The 13,292-nt window shown below is 39.2% G+C and overlaps 1 protein-coding gene across 3 annotated transcripts in view; it reads right to left on the reverse strand.

The window, feature by feature from the left end:
- The window catches only part of MGAT4C (MGAT4 family member C), a 184,026-nt gene that overhangs the window by 91,506 nt on the left and 79,228 nt on the right, over positions 1 to 13,292 (reverse strand). The window contains exon 2 of one of the 3 annotated variants that reach the window (XM_075860091.1): positions 5,820 to 6,002. The exons of the other annotated variants lie outside the window; for them this stretch is intronic. The gene's annotated coding sequence lies outside the window, so the exon portion shown is untranslated. The remainder of the gene's footprint in view (positions 1 to 5,819; positions 6,003 to 13,292) is intronic. 3 annotated transcript variants of the gene reach the window in all.

The raw sequence follows: 13,292 nt of genomic DNA on the forward strand, positions 1-13,292 counted from the left end.
GCTCTATATTTTATTTATTGTCACACACTTGCACACCAAACTGTTTTTGGTTTAAAAAAAAATTATTATACAAAGGGAACCTGAGTAAACACATAAAAGAGTCCTTGAATTATCACTGCCTTTAGTTCACAGTTGTAGGAGGAAAAATCTGCCTGAAAATTCCTTCAGCTTAACCTGCCGGCAGAACATTTGCAGCGTTATTTTGCGGCATTTTCCGCCTACGGCCGTTGAGCTCCACGGGCAAAAACCGCCATGAAAGACGCGATCTCTGCCTCCCATTGATGTCAATGGGTGGTCAGAGACAGAAACACGAGAAGAAAAGGGCATGTTGCTTCTTTTTCCCACGAGCATTTTTTACCATTGAAATCAATAGGAGGCGATTTCGTGCTTTTTTTGGCGCTGTTTGCGACACGGTTTCCGCATCAAAAACAGCGCCAATATACTCTATGTGAACTAGTGAACTAGCCCTTAAAGTGGTTCTATACCTACACTACCGTTCAAAAGTTTAGGGTCACTTAGAAATTTCCTTATTTTTGAAAGTTTTTTTCAATGAAGATAACATTAAATTAATCAGAAATACACTCTATACATTGTTATTGTGCTAAATGACTATTCTAGCTGAAAACGTCTGGTTTTTAATGCAATATCTACATAGGTGTATAGAGGCCCATTTCCAGCAACCATCACTCCAGTGTTCTAATGGTAAATTGTGTTTGCTAACTGTGTTAGAAGGCTAATGGATGATTAGAAAACACTTGAAAACCCTTGTGCAATTATGTTAGCACCGCTGTAAACAGTTTTGCAATTTAGAGGAGCTATAAAACTGACCTTCCTTTGAACTAGTTGAGAATCTGGAGCATTACATTTGTGGGTTCGATTAAACTCTCCAAATGGCTAGAAAAAGAGAGCTTTCATGTGAAACTCGACAGTCTATTCTTGTTCTTAGAAATGAAGACTATTCCATGCGAGGCCCCGCTGCACAACTGAGCAACAAGACAAGTACATTAGAGTCTCTAGTTTGAGAAATAGACGCCTCACAGGTCCTCAACTGCCAGCGTCATTAAATAGTACCCGCAAAACGCCAGTGTCAACATCTACAGTGAAGAGGCGACTCAGGATGCTGGCCTTCAGGGCAGAGTGGCAAAGAAAAAGCCATATCTGAGACTGGCTAATAAAAGGAAAAGATTAATATGGGCAAAAGCACACAGACATTGGACAGAGGAAGATTGGAAATAAGTGTTATGGACAGACGAATCGAAGTTTGAGGTGTTTGGATCACACAGAAGAACATTTGTGAGACGCAGAACAACTGAAAAGATGCTGCAAGAGTGCCTGACGCCATCTGTCAAGCATGGTGGAGGTAATGTGATGGTCTGGGGTTGCTTTGGTGCTGGTAAAGTGGGAGATTTGTACAAGGTAAAAGGGATTTTGAATAAGGAAGGCTATCACTCCATTTTTCAACGCTATGCCATGCCCTGTGGACAGCGCTTGATTGGAGCCAATTTCATCCTACAAAAGGACAATGACCCAAAGCACACCTCTAAATTATGCAAGAACTATTTAGGGAAGAAGCAGCCAGCTGGTATTCTATCTGTAATGGAGTGGCCAGCGCAGTCACCAGATCTCAACCCCATAGAGCTGTTGTGGGATCAGCTTGACTGTATGGTACGCAAGAAGTGCCCATCAAGCCAATCCAACTTGTGGGAGGGCCTTCTGGAAGCATGGGGTGAAATTTCTCCCGATTACCTCAGCAAATTAACAGCTAGAATGCCAAAGGTCTGCAGTGCTGTAATTGCTGCAAATGGAGCATTCTTTGACGAAAGCAAAGTTTGAAGGAGAAAATTATTATTTCAAACAAAACTCATTATTTCTAACCTTGTCAATGTCTTGACTATATTTTCTAGTCATTTTGCAACTTATTTGATAAATATAAGTGTGAGTTTTCATGGAAAACATCAAATTGTCTGGGTGACCCCAAACTTTTGAACGGTAGTGTATATATATGTATATATATAGAGTAGAGGAAAACACAGCACTCAATGCAAACTGAACATCAGGCCATGTGCACGTTACCAGTAGAAGGACAAATCAACTCCTTAGAATGGAATACCAAAGACAGAGAACAAGTAACAGCACCAGGACTTCAGCGTTAGGGAGATGTTGGTTTATTTACCACCAGGTGGAAGAATGAGCAACGTTTCGGTTCACACCTGCTTGAGAAAGGTTCAGGTGTGAACCGAAACGTTGCTCATTCTTCCACCTGGTGGTGAATAAACCAACATCTCCCTAACGCTGAAGTCCTGGTGCTGTTACTTGTTCTCTGTCTTTGGTATGTATATATATATATATATATATATATATATATATATATATATATGTAATAGGTGGGACCTCATGGAGAATAGCTAGATAAATTAGATTTGATACAGACTTCACACAGCAGCAATGCTGCAGAAACTAGCCGAATTCCGCTGCGGGAAAACTGCGTATTTTGCTGTGTTTTTCTCTATGATGGGAGATGGTAACATCTCCTCTGAAAAATGCAGCAATTCAGTCCACTTTCCGCAGCAGGAATTTATGTTGATGTATTCCCAGGCAAAGAACAGTTTTTTTCAAGATTCAAATATAATTTCATTAATTCAAACAGAAATAAGTTATTTCTCCAGTCAACTAATGCACATTAATCACATGTAAACTATAGGCCATGTATATTTTATTGCAGAAACTCAAAGACTGCTAAGAAATCTAACAGTTTCCCAAAAGGATACATATGGTAGCATTGCCTTATCAGCTTGTTTATCCTGATTTTGACTCTGGGCTGTTTTTTTGTTTCACAAAAGAGTTAGTAAACTCAGCATTGACATGAAGAAGTCTCTGAAAAATTCCGTGAACGTAAACAAAGAATTATCTGGTGTCCTTGTGCTCAAAGCTAAAGAAGATCTGATGTTTGATGCAATTATTTTAATAATTTGAAACTAATGTTATATTTTCTTGCAGTAATTCTTGAATTGGTTGCGGATGATTCCTTTATGGAACTTGTCATTGTAAGGCTAGGCATTACTATGTGGAAAACTTTGTAATAGATCAGTGGTCTCCAAGCTGTGGCTATCCAACTTTTGTAAAAGTACAACTCTCAGTATGTAAGCTTGGAGTTGTAGTTTTGTAACAGCCGAAGAGCCACATATTGAAGACAACTGCTGTAGATAATTTACATGCAACAATTATTGGTGGACATAATTGCAATGGAAGACATTGCACACAAAACTACAAGTATATAAATCCTATTCAAATAATCTGTTTAGGATAAATATGGATTTTTAGAAAAATACAATATAATATGTTCACATATGTTTTTGAAAAAAACAACCAATATAAATCTTGCATAAAAATATGCATACCGTATATTCTACTTATTCTCAATATAGGTAACTTTACACACATGCATATCTGGTATGCTAACAGAAATTTTCAACAACAATTTTCTTATATATACACAGTATATTAAAGGAAAACTCCAACAGACACATGAAATCATTCCCATCAACCCCTAACCTAGTCAACATTATAAGTGTTCTTCTATTCCCTCCCGTGTCACCTCCAACTTTAATTAATCCTGCTTTTATCTGTCATCTTGACTGTAGGAATCTCCCTCTGCAGTATATCAGAATCTATAGTTTTATAGAAGTGAAGCTTTTTGGGCCCCTTTGGGCCATTTATACTACTGGTGTCTTATTAGGAGGCAAAGGGGTCTTGTAGCCCCCTCAGGCACCAGGGCTCGGTGCGACTGCTACTTTTGCACCCCCTATAGCTACGTCCCTGATTCCAAATTGTCAGCTAGATGTTAAAGAGGCACTCATACAGGCCTAAACATAAGAAAATACACAGGAGAGGCTGCAGAGTGGGGCTATGCACACTAGCTGTAACATAGATGATGCTGCAAACTCCAGCCCACTACATGAAAGATCAGAGAGTACTGGCTGTCAATAGCTTTACATCATCTACAGGATTCCATGACTAGAGATGAGCGAACCGGGACAACCGAACCCGGTTTCGGTCCGAACATCAGGAAAAGTTTGGTTCGCAGCGAATCCGAACTTCACCGGGTTCGGCCGAACCCGTTTTGACCGAACCCGGTCAAAAATATACAAATCGGCAGCCACTTGTCTCTATCAATCACTGATAGAGAAAAGAGGCTGCTGATTAAAAATAAAATAAAAAGCATTTCATACGTACCCGGTCGTTGTCTTGGTGACGAGTCCCTCTTCTTCTTCAAGTCCGACCTTCTTTTCTGACGCGGCAGCCTGTGATTGGCTGCAGAGGCCTCTGCAGCCTGTGATTGGCTGCAGAGGCCTCTGCAGCCTGTGATTGGCTGCAGCGGTCACATGGGCTGTAACGTCACCCAGGAATGTCGGGCCGGATGTCGAGAGGGACGCGTCACCAAGGCAACGGCCAGGAGACCGGACTGGAGGAAGCAGAAAGTTCTCGGTAAGTATGAAAGTCTTTTTTTTTTTGACAGGTTACTCTATATTCTGATCGGAATTCACTGTCCAGGGTGCTGAAACAGTTACTGCCGATCAGTTAACTCTTTCAGCACCCTGGACAGTGACTATTTACTGACGTCGCCTAGCAACGCTGCCGTAATGACGGGTGCACACACGTAGTCACCCGTCATTACGGGGCCTCATGCACACGACCGTAAAAACACCCGTTATTACGGGTCGTAATTACGACCCGAAATAGCGGGCCCATAGACTTCTGTTAGCCTCGGGTACCTTCCCGTTTTCTCACGGGAAGGTGCCCATGCCGTTAAAAAGATAGAACATGTTCTATTTTTTTATTTTACGGGCCGTGCTCCTATACTTTATAATGGGAGCACGGCTCGGAAAAACGACCGGCTGCCCGTGGCCGGCCGTGCTCATCTCCTGAAATACTCTGTGCTGCCTTAAACTCTGTGGACAGGTCAGGATCCTGTTTCTTTTAAATGCTGCCCTGTAGCGCAGCCTTATATAGTGGATCGAGCGGGTTCCCCAGCAGCATTTAAAAGAAACAGGATCCTGACCTGTCCACAGAGTTTAAGGCAGCGCAGCACAGAGTATTTCAGGAGAGGAGCGTGTGATTGGCTGCAGAGGCCGGTGCAGCCTGTGATTGACTGCAGAGGCGGTAACGTGGGATGAAGCGTCATCCCTGGAGGCCGGTCTTCTGACGTCATCCTGACGTGCGTGACCGCCACTACAGCCTGTGATTGGCTGCAGCGGCGACATGGATGAAACGTCATCGCTGGAGGCCGGACAGGAGGAATGTAAGTATGAACGTTTTTTTTTTTTTTATTACATTAAAATTGTATTTTCCGTGCGCCGACCATGGTACTGTCAAGGTTGCTGAGTTAGTGCAGCCCATTAACTCTTTCAGCACCCTGGACAGTACCATGCTCGGCGCACGGAAATTACAGGTTTGGTCAGAACTAGTTCGGTCCAAATCGAACTTTTTCGTGAAATTCGGCGAACTAGCCGAACCAAACTTTTCATAAGTTCGCTCATCTCTATCCATGACAATAGCAGAAAACACAGGGCTAAGAATATTTATGGATGTCACCCAATGTACGCTCACATTGCTGCTATGCAACAGCCTAGGCATATTCTGCCTGATTTCATTATGCAAAAACCTGCGATAGACGTTGGTGACATCATGATTATGTATGAGAGTTCACATTCTAAACTATGGTTTATACTTGTTTCCTTTTAAAGGGGTTATCCAGGTTCCTAAAATGTTTTAGTAATGGCTGCAAATGACCTGAATTAAAAAAAATAAACAGTACTTACCTCTCCTTTCCCCTGGCAATCCAGCGCTGACGATCCGGCTGCTCTTATGCTGATTGTGACCATTGCAGCCAATCAGAGGGCTCAGCAGTCATGGTGTTATATTACGGCATTATGCCAGAAATACGATTCATCAAAGCATCTAAACAATCCCTGGGATGGCCGCTGGGAATTAGCACTGGATCGCTGGGGAAAAGAATAGGTGAGTACTGGTTGTTTTTTTAAATTTAGGTAATTTGTAGCAATAAGTAAAGAAAAATTAGGAACCCTGTGGCATTGAATTCATATGAACGCTCTTTCCCGATCTGTAAACAGATGCTCATTCATCGGCTGAACGTATCATTTATGCAGCAGAAAATATTATCTTTGTCGGCAGCACATATTCCTGTATAGACAGCAAGATGTGCTGCCGATATGATAGAAACGCATGGGGATGAGCGAACGTAGTAACGAGTGCTCTTCCTCATACATTACTGATCATAGCTCCTTGTGAAAGGAGTAAAGGAGCGCTGATTGGCTGATCGTCTCATTAATCGGCGCCTGTTTTTTTCGAACAAAATCATCCAGTGTAAAAGGACCCGTACAAAAGACAATTGAAGGTTTTGTTTAATAGAATTAGATAAGCGTTGTAATTATTTAACTAGTGCATATTCTTATGCTGCTGGCTTATATATAAAATATACCTGTGCCATTTTTTATCTTAAATTATCTAAAATTATTCTATAAACCCTACTGGAAATAGTACAGGAATCCATACTATAGATATACTCCAGAAGTTTTGAGCACTTTTTAAACTATAGTTTACAGACAAAAAATTTTTTACATTAAATTCTACTAAACTCAATCGTGGTCAATAAATTACGTTTTATGTCACACTTGCAAGTCTCCCAATACTAACAAATAAAAGTGAATAAAATATACATATGAATGTTTAAATGATTGATTTAATCTACGTAGCATATGACATGCAGTTTAACTTATGAGCCAATTGTTCACAACTATCCATTGCAAACTCCCCATTGTCCAAAAAATTCCTCACTTTGACAAAATACTAAACGCAAACTATATTTTCTGAAACCTTAATGTCTTCAATCAAACCAAATTTCATGTACTCATAGTCTGCTTAGAATTTCATTTGTTCTAACAGTGATCCCGAGCAGTTCAGGAAGTTGCAAATAAGGTCAGCCATTATGCATGCTATGGAACACTGTCTTTGGTCATCTGGTAACACAACCCCACCTTATTTCAATAAAGTTCACAGACTGGAAGAAAATAGCTTTACAATATGGTAAGACATTTGTATTTTATTTTTTTTAAAAACAGAAAACATAAGATAAAAAAGTGCAGCTTGAGGCACAAATCTAAAAAATAAAATGTTTAATAAATTGCTGTCTATACAATACTACAGAATGGGCCATTTATATGGATACACCTAAATAAAATGGGAATGGTTGGTGATATTAACTTCCTGTTTGTGGTACATTAGTATATGGGTGGGGGGAAACTTTTCAAGCTGGGTGTTGACCATGGCGGCCATTTTGAAGTCGGCCATTTTGTATGCAACTTTAGTTTTTTCAATGGGAAGAGGGTCATGTGACACATCAAACTTATCGAGAATTTCACAAGAAAAACAATGGTGTGCTTGGTTTTAACGTTACTTTATTCTTTCATGAGTTATTTATGTCATTATGGGTGTCAGGTCCGAGCATTCCCAGATGAATAGTTTCCTGGAAAGTGGATTGGTCGTCGTGGGCCAGTTGAATGGCCCCCTAGGTCTCCCGATCTGACCCCCTTAGACTTTTATCTTTGGGGTCATCTGAAGGCAATTGTCTATGCTGTGAAGATACGAGATGTGCAGCAACTGAAACTACGGATACTGGAAGCCTGTGCTAGCATTTCTTCTGTGGTGTTGCTATCAGTGTGTGAAGAGTGGGAGAAGAGGGTTGCATTGACAATCCAACACAATGGGCAGCACTTTGAACACATTTTATATGTGGTCAGAAACTTGTAAATAACTCATGAAAGAATAAAGTAACGTTAAAACCAAGCACACCATTGTTTTTCTTGTGAAATTCTCGATAAGTTTGATGTGTCACATGACCCTCTTCCCATTGAAAAAACTAAAGTTGGATACAAAATGGCCACCTTCAAAATGGCCGCCATGGTCAACACCCAGCTTGAAAAGTTTCCCCCCTCCCATATACTAATGTGCCACAAACAGGAAGTTAATATCAGCAACCATTCCCATTTTATTTAGGTGTATCCATATAAATGGCCCACCCTGTATATTAGCAATGACAGTGTACAAAATTACAAATAAACAATTGTTTTTGTTGCCTGACATTGAACTCCTATTATCATGGAAAGCGACAGTAAGTCCATCTAGTACAGTATATGGAGGAGCTCTTTGTAGTCGTTCTCTGAGGAGGGGAGAAGTCCCGAAAAGTGAAACTTATTACTGTACTGTATTTAAATTCCTAAATGACGTCAAGATCTCTGCTTGCAGTGGATAAAAAAAAAAATTGTTTACATCTAGTGGCTCAAATCACATACTAACCTGTTTACACAGCTGTTGCAAATGTACATAGGTAAAAAGTAGTAAAACGACAGCACCGAGAAAAGTAGTAAAACCACAGCCCCGAGTCAGGACAGTAGAGAGTGCTGCGCTGTCAACCTGAGAAGGTCCAGTCTTGAATGATCAATCATTTGCTATTGCTTATTGTAAACTCTACTTCTATTTCAGCTTGGTCTTATAAAGTTTGCAGTCAACTATAGTTTCAGTATTATCAAACATTTGAAATGTTGACATTCTATAGTAGATCCCCTTTAAATTGCTGCCAGACACAGATTATCTCCCAGGATAAAAAGAGGATGAAGGGCATTTTGAAATCCCTCTTTTCCCTAAAGTTTGTCATTGAGAAACAGTTGAGATGCCCACATACACATTAGTAGCCTGCTGTCATGGGCAGGTTTCTACCTGGAATATTATATTACTTCGTTTTTTTGTGTATCTCTGCAACTATTTTAAATCGTTTCTATAACAAACCTCCCTAAATTAGAGTATCTGTGAAATCTCCTAATAAGGCCTAATTCACACAACCGTGTTCAGTCCGTGATATACGGACCGTATGTCGGCAGTATTTCTGGGACCGAACACAGTGCAGGGAGGAACGCTACTTGCATCATAGTTATGTACGATGCAGGTGTCCCTGCCTCGCTGCGGGAAAACTGTCCCGCACTGTAATCATGTTTTCAGCACGGGACGGGAGGCAGGGACACCTAGCGTCATACATAACTATGATGCTAGGAGCCTGGCTCCCTGTACTGTGTTCAGTCCGGGAAATGCGGCCAACATGCGGACCATATATCACGGACCGAACACAATGGTGTGAATTAGGCCTAAGTCTAAGCTATATGTTACAATTGCACACATTAAATGACATCTCTCAGCCAGTCCAAAGTGTCAAGATGGCTCACATGACACTCTCAGACTTGGTCAAGCATGTCCTGTTTGTAAAAAATCTAAGGTGTGAAGAAATTTCAACATATGAGCGTTATTTGCACTTTTCACTGCCAAGAGGACTTTATTGTGTGGCCGCCTGCACAGATATTATACTACACAAACTTCTACTCTAGTTTTAGATAATGTTATCCAACGCACAATAATAATTAGATTATTGGCATTATTATCCATTTTACGTATGTAGTTCCAACGCGATCCCAAAGCCTCAGGATATCTTATTGTATGTGTTGTATGTGTGTAAAAGAAGAGTAAGAGATAGCTAGCCTCCTGGGCTCAAGAATGATACATGAAAAGCTAATTCAATAAAATGTAAAAAAAAAATTCACTTAAATCCAGTAACTATAATGATGTTAAATAAAAGATAAGTAGACAATCTGGCAGATAGACATGTAGATAAAAATCATTCATTTCTGGAGTAACATGACATTAATGTATGTACTGTACGTCCAAGCTTTAAGACAGCTGACATGGCTTGTAGCAAAGCACTTTACAGCCATGTGGAGTTCACATATAAATAATGAATGTCTCAAAGGTATAAAATTGTTTGCCTTTATTGATTGCTAAGCTTTACAGTCTTTAGGACAGCCCTTCCATTGTTGTATTGAAATTCCATTCAGTGGAAAGAAAATAAATTGAAATGCCTTAGGCAGGCATTGTGATGAATAAAACAAAATCACCAAAGGCACCTTCTATGTGAATTACACTTTTCAGATATTCTCCTTTAGGGTACTGCATATTGAAAAATTTGACTTGCATCACCATTTTTTTAACTTTTGGTTTAAATCTGTAATTAAATTTTGTTGAAGTGCCTTCTATACAGTCGGTACTATATATCTCAATCACGCAAGGGCAAATTGACCTATCTGAATGTTTTTAGGCTGTGGGAGGAAACCACACAAACCATTGAGAATATACAAACTCAATGCAGATGTTGCCCTTGATGAGATTTGAATCCAGGACTCCAGTGCTACAAGGTAACAGTTCTAACCACGGAATGGCCCTAATGCAGTATGTGTGTGTGTGCTTGATACAGGGAATTTAGGTGTGAATGATGATTTCTTTACAGCACTGCAAAATATGTTTATTTAAAGGGAACCTGTCACTAGAATTTCACCTATTGGACTTTACTTATCCCTCACTGGCCGCTGCTATCAAAAGTTCATTGCCGTTATCCCGTCTCCTAAATTCTTCTTCCGACTGTAAATAACGGTCTGCTTTGTGCACCCACAAGAAGAGAACATCAATGCACAAGCGCAGGATTTTGTGTGCTGGAGGAAGGCGAGGAGCTGTCAATCAAAAGTAAGGAGGCGGGGTAAACTCTGAAAGACTTGAGGAATGAAGATTTGACTCTTTTCAAACGAAGATTTGACTTTTTTCAAGTGAAGATATGACTCTTATGCTCATTAGAATATGGTGTGGGAACACTAAAAAACGGAATACTAAAGCTACAAAGCCGACTAAGAAGACAATTATAGGTTATATAGAAATGATTTTTCACCCACTACCACCTGGTATTGCTGGTTTAATAGGTGAAATGCTGGTGACAGGTTCCCTATAAGTAACAGAAATGAATAAATAAATATATTTGAATAAATATGACATCAAATTTTTAGTCAGTTGGCCAAGGATGTGTGGCATGTACAGAATGTGTGAGTAGTATCAACAGAGGTAATGGCAAAATAGTGTTAGTACAGCAAAACGACGCCTGTCACAAGCAGTTGCTATATTTGACAGGGATTCATTGATGTAATCGTGAAGAAATTGATCCAAGCAGTCAATATAGGACTGTTAGTTGTTTTTTGTGTGGAGGACACTGCAGTTGAATAGTGGAAAAACTATTATAAAGTAGTTCTTCTTTCTTAAAAACAAAAAACAAGTTAAAACAAGAATCACTTTTGTTATATAGAGCTCTTTACTATTGTTATAACACCAAAAACAAGAACCCACGGAGTCTATAAGTCAAATATAAAAAACACAGTCTTTTTATTCAAAAAATTACAATAGTTACATATACACAATATTAAAAATGAATCACAGATAACAAAAGGATCGCCAAGAAAGAGTAAGTATTCAGAACATATTTGATTGTATCAATACAGATATTAATATGGGTCGCAAAAAAGTGCACAGTGCAAACAAGGGGTCGAGCATAATATGCATACTCTAAACTATATATGTAAGCCTGTGCTATTGGCAGTTATTTCAAAGAGTCAAATATAGAACTCCTACTGTTGAATACCATTAGATTTCCAAGTACCGATAATAAAGTGCTAAGTGCCAAAAATAAGTTTTACCGGAAAAGATCCAAAATGAAAGATAGAGTACTGACCCATGTGGCTAAAACGCAAACAATGGCGACCTGCCCCAACGCGTTTCGGCTTCCGCCTTTGTCTGGGGGTGGCGCTTACAGATACATCCTTCCTATTTATCCTATACAAGAGCCAAGTACATATAGATCCGCCAGGTGAATAGTATGTTAAGTAAATACCTTGATCAATTGTTGGTGTCATGTCCGCGTTTGTCCGTAGCCACTTATCACGTGATATGGGCGTCATGTGCTACGTGATGAGCGCGTGTGATTACGTCACGTGCACATCGAGATACCGGCTCGTAGTGAGTTGCTAAGGACGCCTGCACATGCGCACTTGATAGAGGTACATTATCTATGTTTGTATAGTCTGATTTAGCTAGTCCTGACATTATGATGTAAATATTTAAAGAGATCTATTCGAAAAGAAGCTTCATAGCTATCTCTACCCTTGGGAAGATTCCATAGTAATTTTAAGAAGAGGCGTAAATATATGCCCTAATAGATGGAAGTATACGGCTCATATATTATGATCTACAGCGTTACATCTACTGTAATGCATCAAAGACTATTACTCAGTATATAATTATACATGATCACATCGTAAATGAATTGCGCTGATATAAACAGGGTCATTTAATGCCCTACATAAAAGAAAATTTGTGCAAATAAATATAAAAAGAAATATAAAATAAAAAAATAAACTTATGTGACAGTATGACACACTAATGTGTCATTATTAGGCAAAAATTCATATATATAAATAAATAAATAATACATTAATACAAGATCCGCGTAAGTGAATAATGTGACATATAAATAAATAATACATATTGGTGAAAAAATATCATAACATATTGGTATTACATTATATGTGAAAAATGTATATACATATCAAGAAAAACATAGTACATGCCAAGTAAATATACATAAATTAATGGATAAAGTGCTAGTGAATAAACAGGCAAGAAAAGATCATATTTACTCCAAAATAGTACTTATAAAAACGGCAATCTGTCCCGCAAAAAAATAATCCCTGACACCGCTTTGTGCACGCAAAAATAAAAAAGTTATGGGTCTTACAATATGGCGACACAGAAAACAAATGATTTTATAAAAAAAAGTGATTTTATTGTGCAAAAGCTGCAATACATAAAAAAAACTATATAAATTTGGTATCGCCGTAATCGTATCGACCCGCAGAATAAAGCTAACATGTAATTTAGGGCGCACTGTGGATGCCGAAAAAAAACCCAATAAAAAACTATTCCAGAATTGCTTGTTTTTGGTAATTTCCTTTATCAAAAAATGAAATAAAAAGTGATCAAAAAGTCGTTTGTGTTCTAAAATTGTACCAATAAAATCTACAGCCCGTCTCGCAAAAAACAAGCCCGCACAGCGCTCAATCAACTGAAAAATAAAAAAGTTATGGCACTAGTAATGCGGTGATGAAAAAACATCTCAATGCGCAGGCCAGAGGGGAACATTCCTTCAGTTTCAGGGCCCTAGTATTTAGGAACTAGGAAAGGGAATGGACATAGCACATCCGCTGGAAGTGAGGGTGCCCGTATTATACCAGCGCAAAAATTTCCCAGCAAAATTTCACAAACTACAAAGGAGAAAAAGTCCCCAAAAGGTGCAGAGC

Source organism: Rhinoderma darwinii, chromosome 3 (assembly GCF_050947455.1).
Source record: "Rhinoderma darwinii isolate aRhiDar2 chromosome 3, aRhiDar2.hap1, whole genome shotgun sequence".
NCBI lineage: Eukaryota > Metazoa > Chordata > Amphibia > Anura > Rhinodermatidae > Rhinoderma > Rhinoderma darwinii.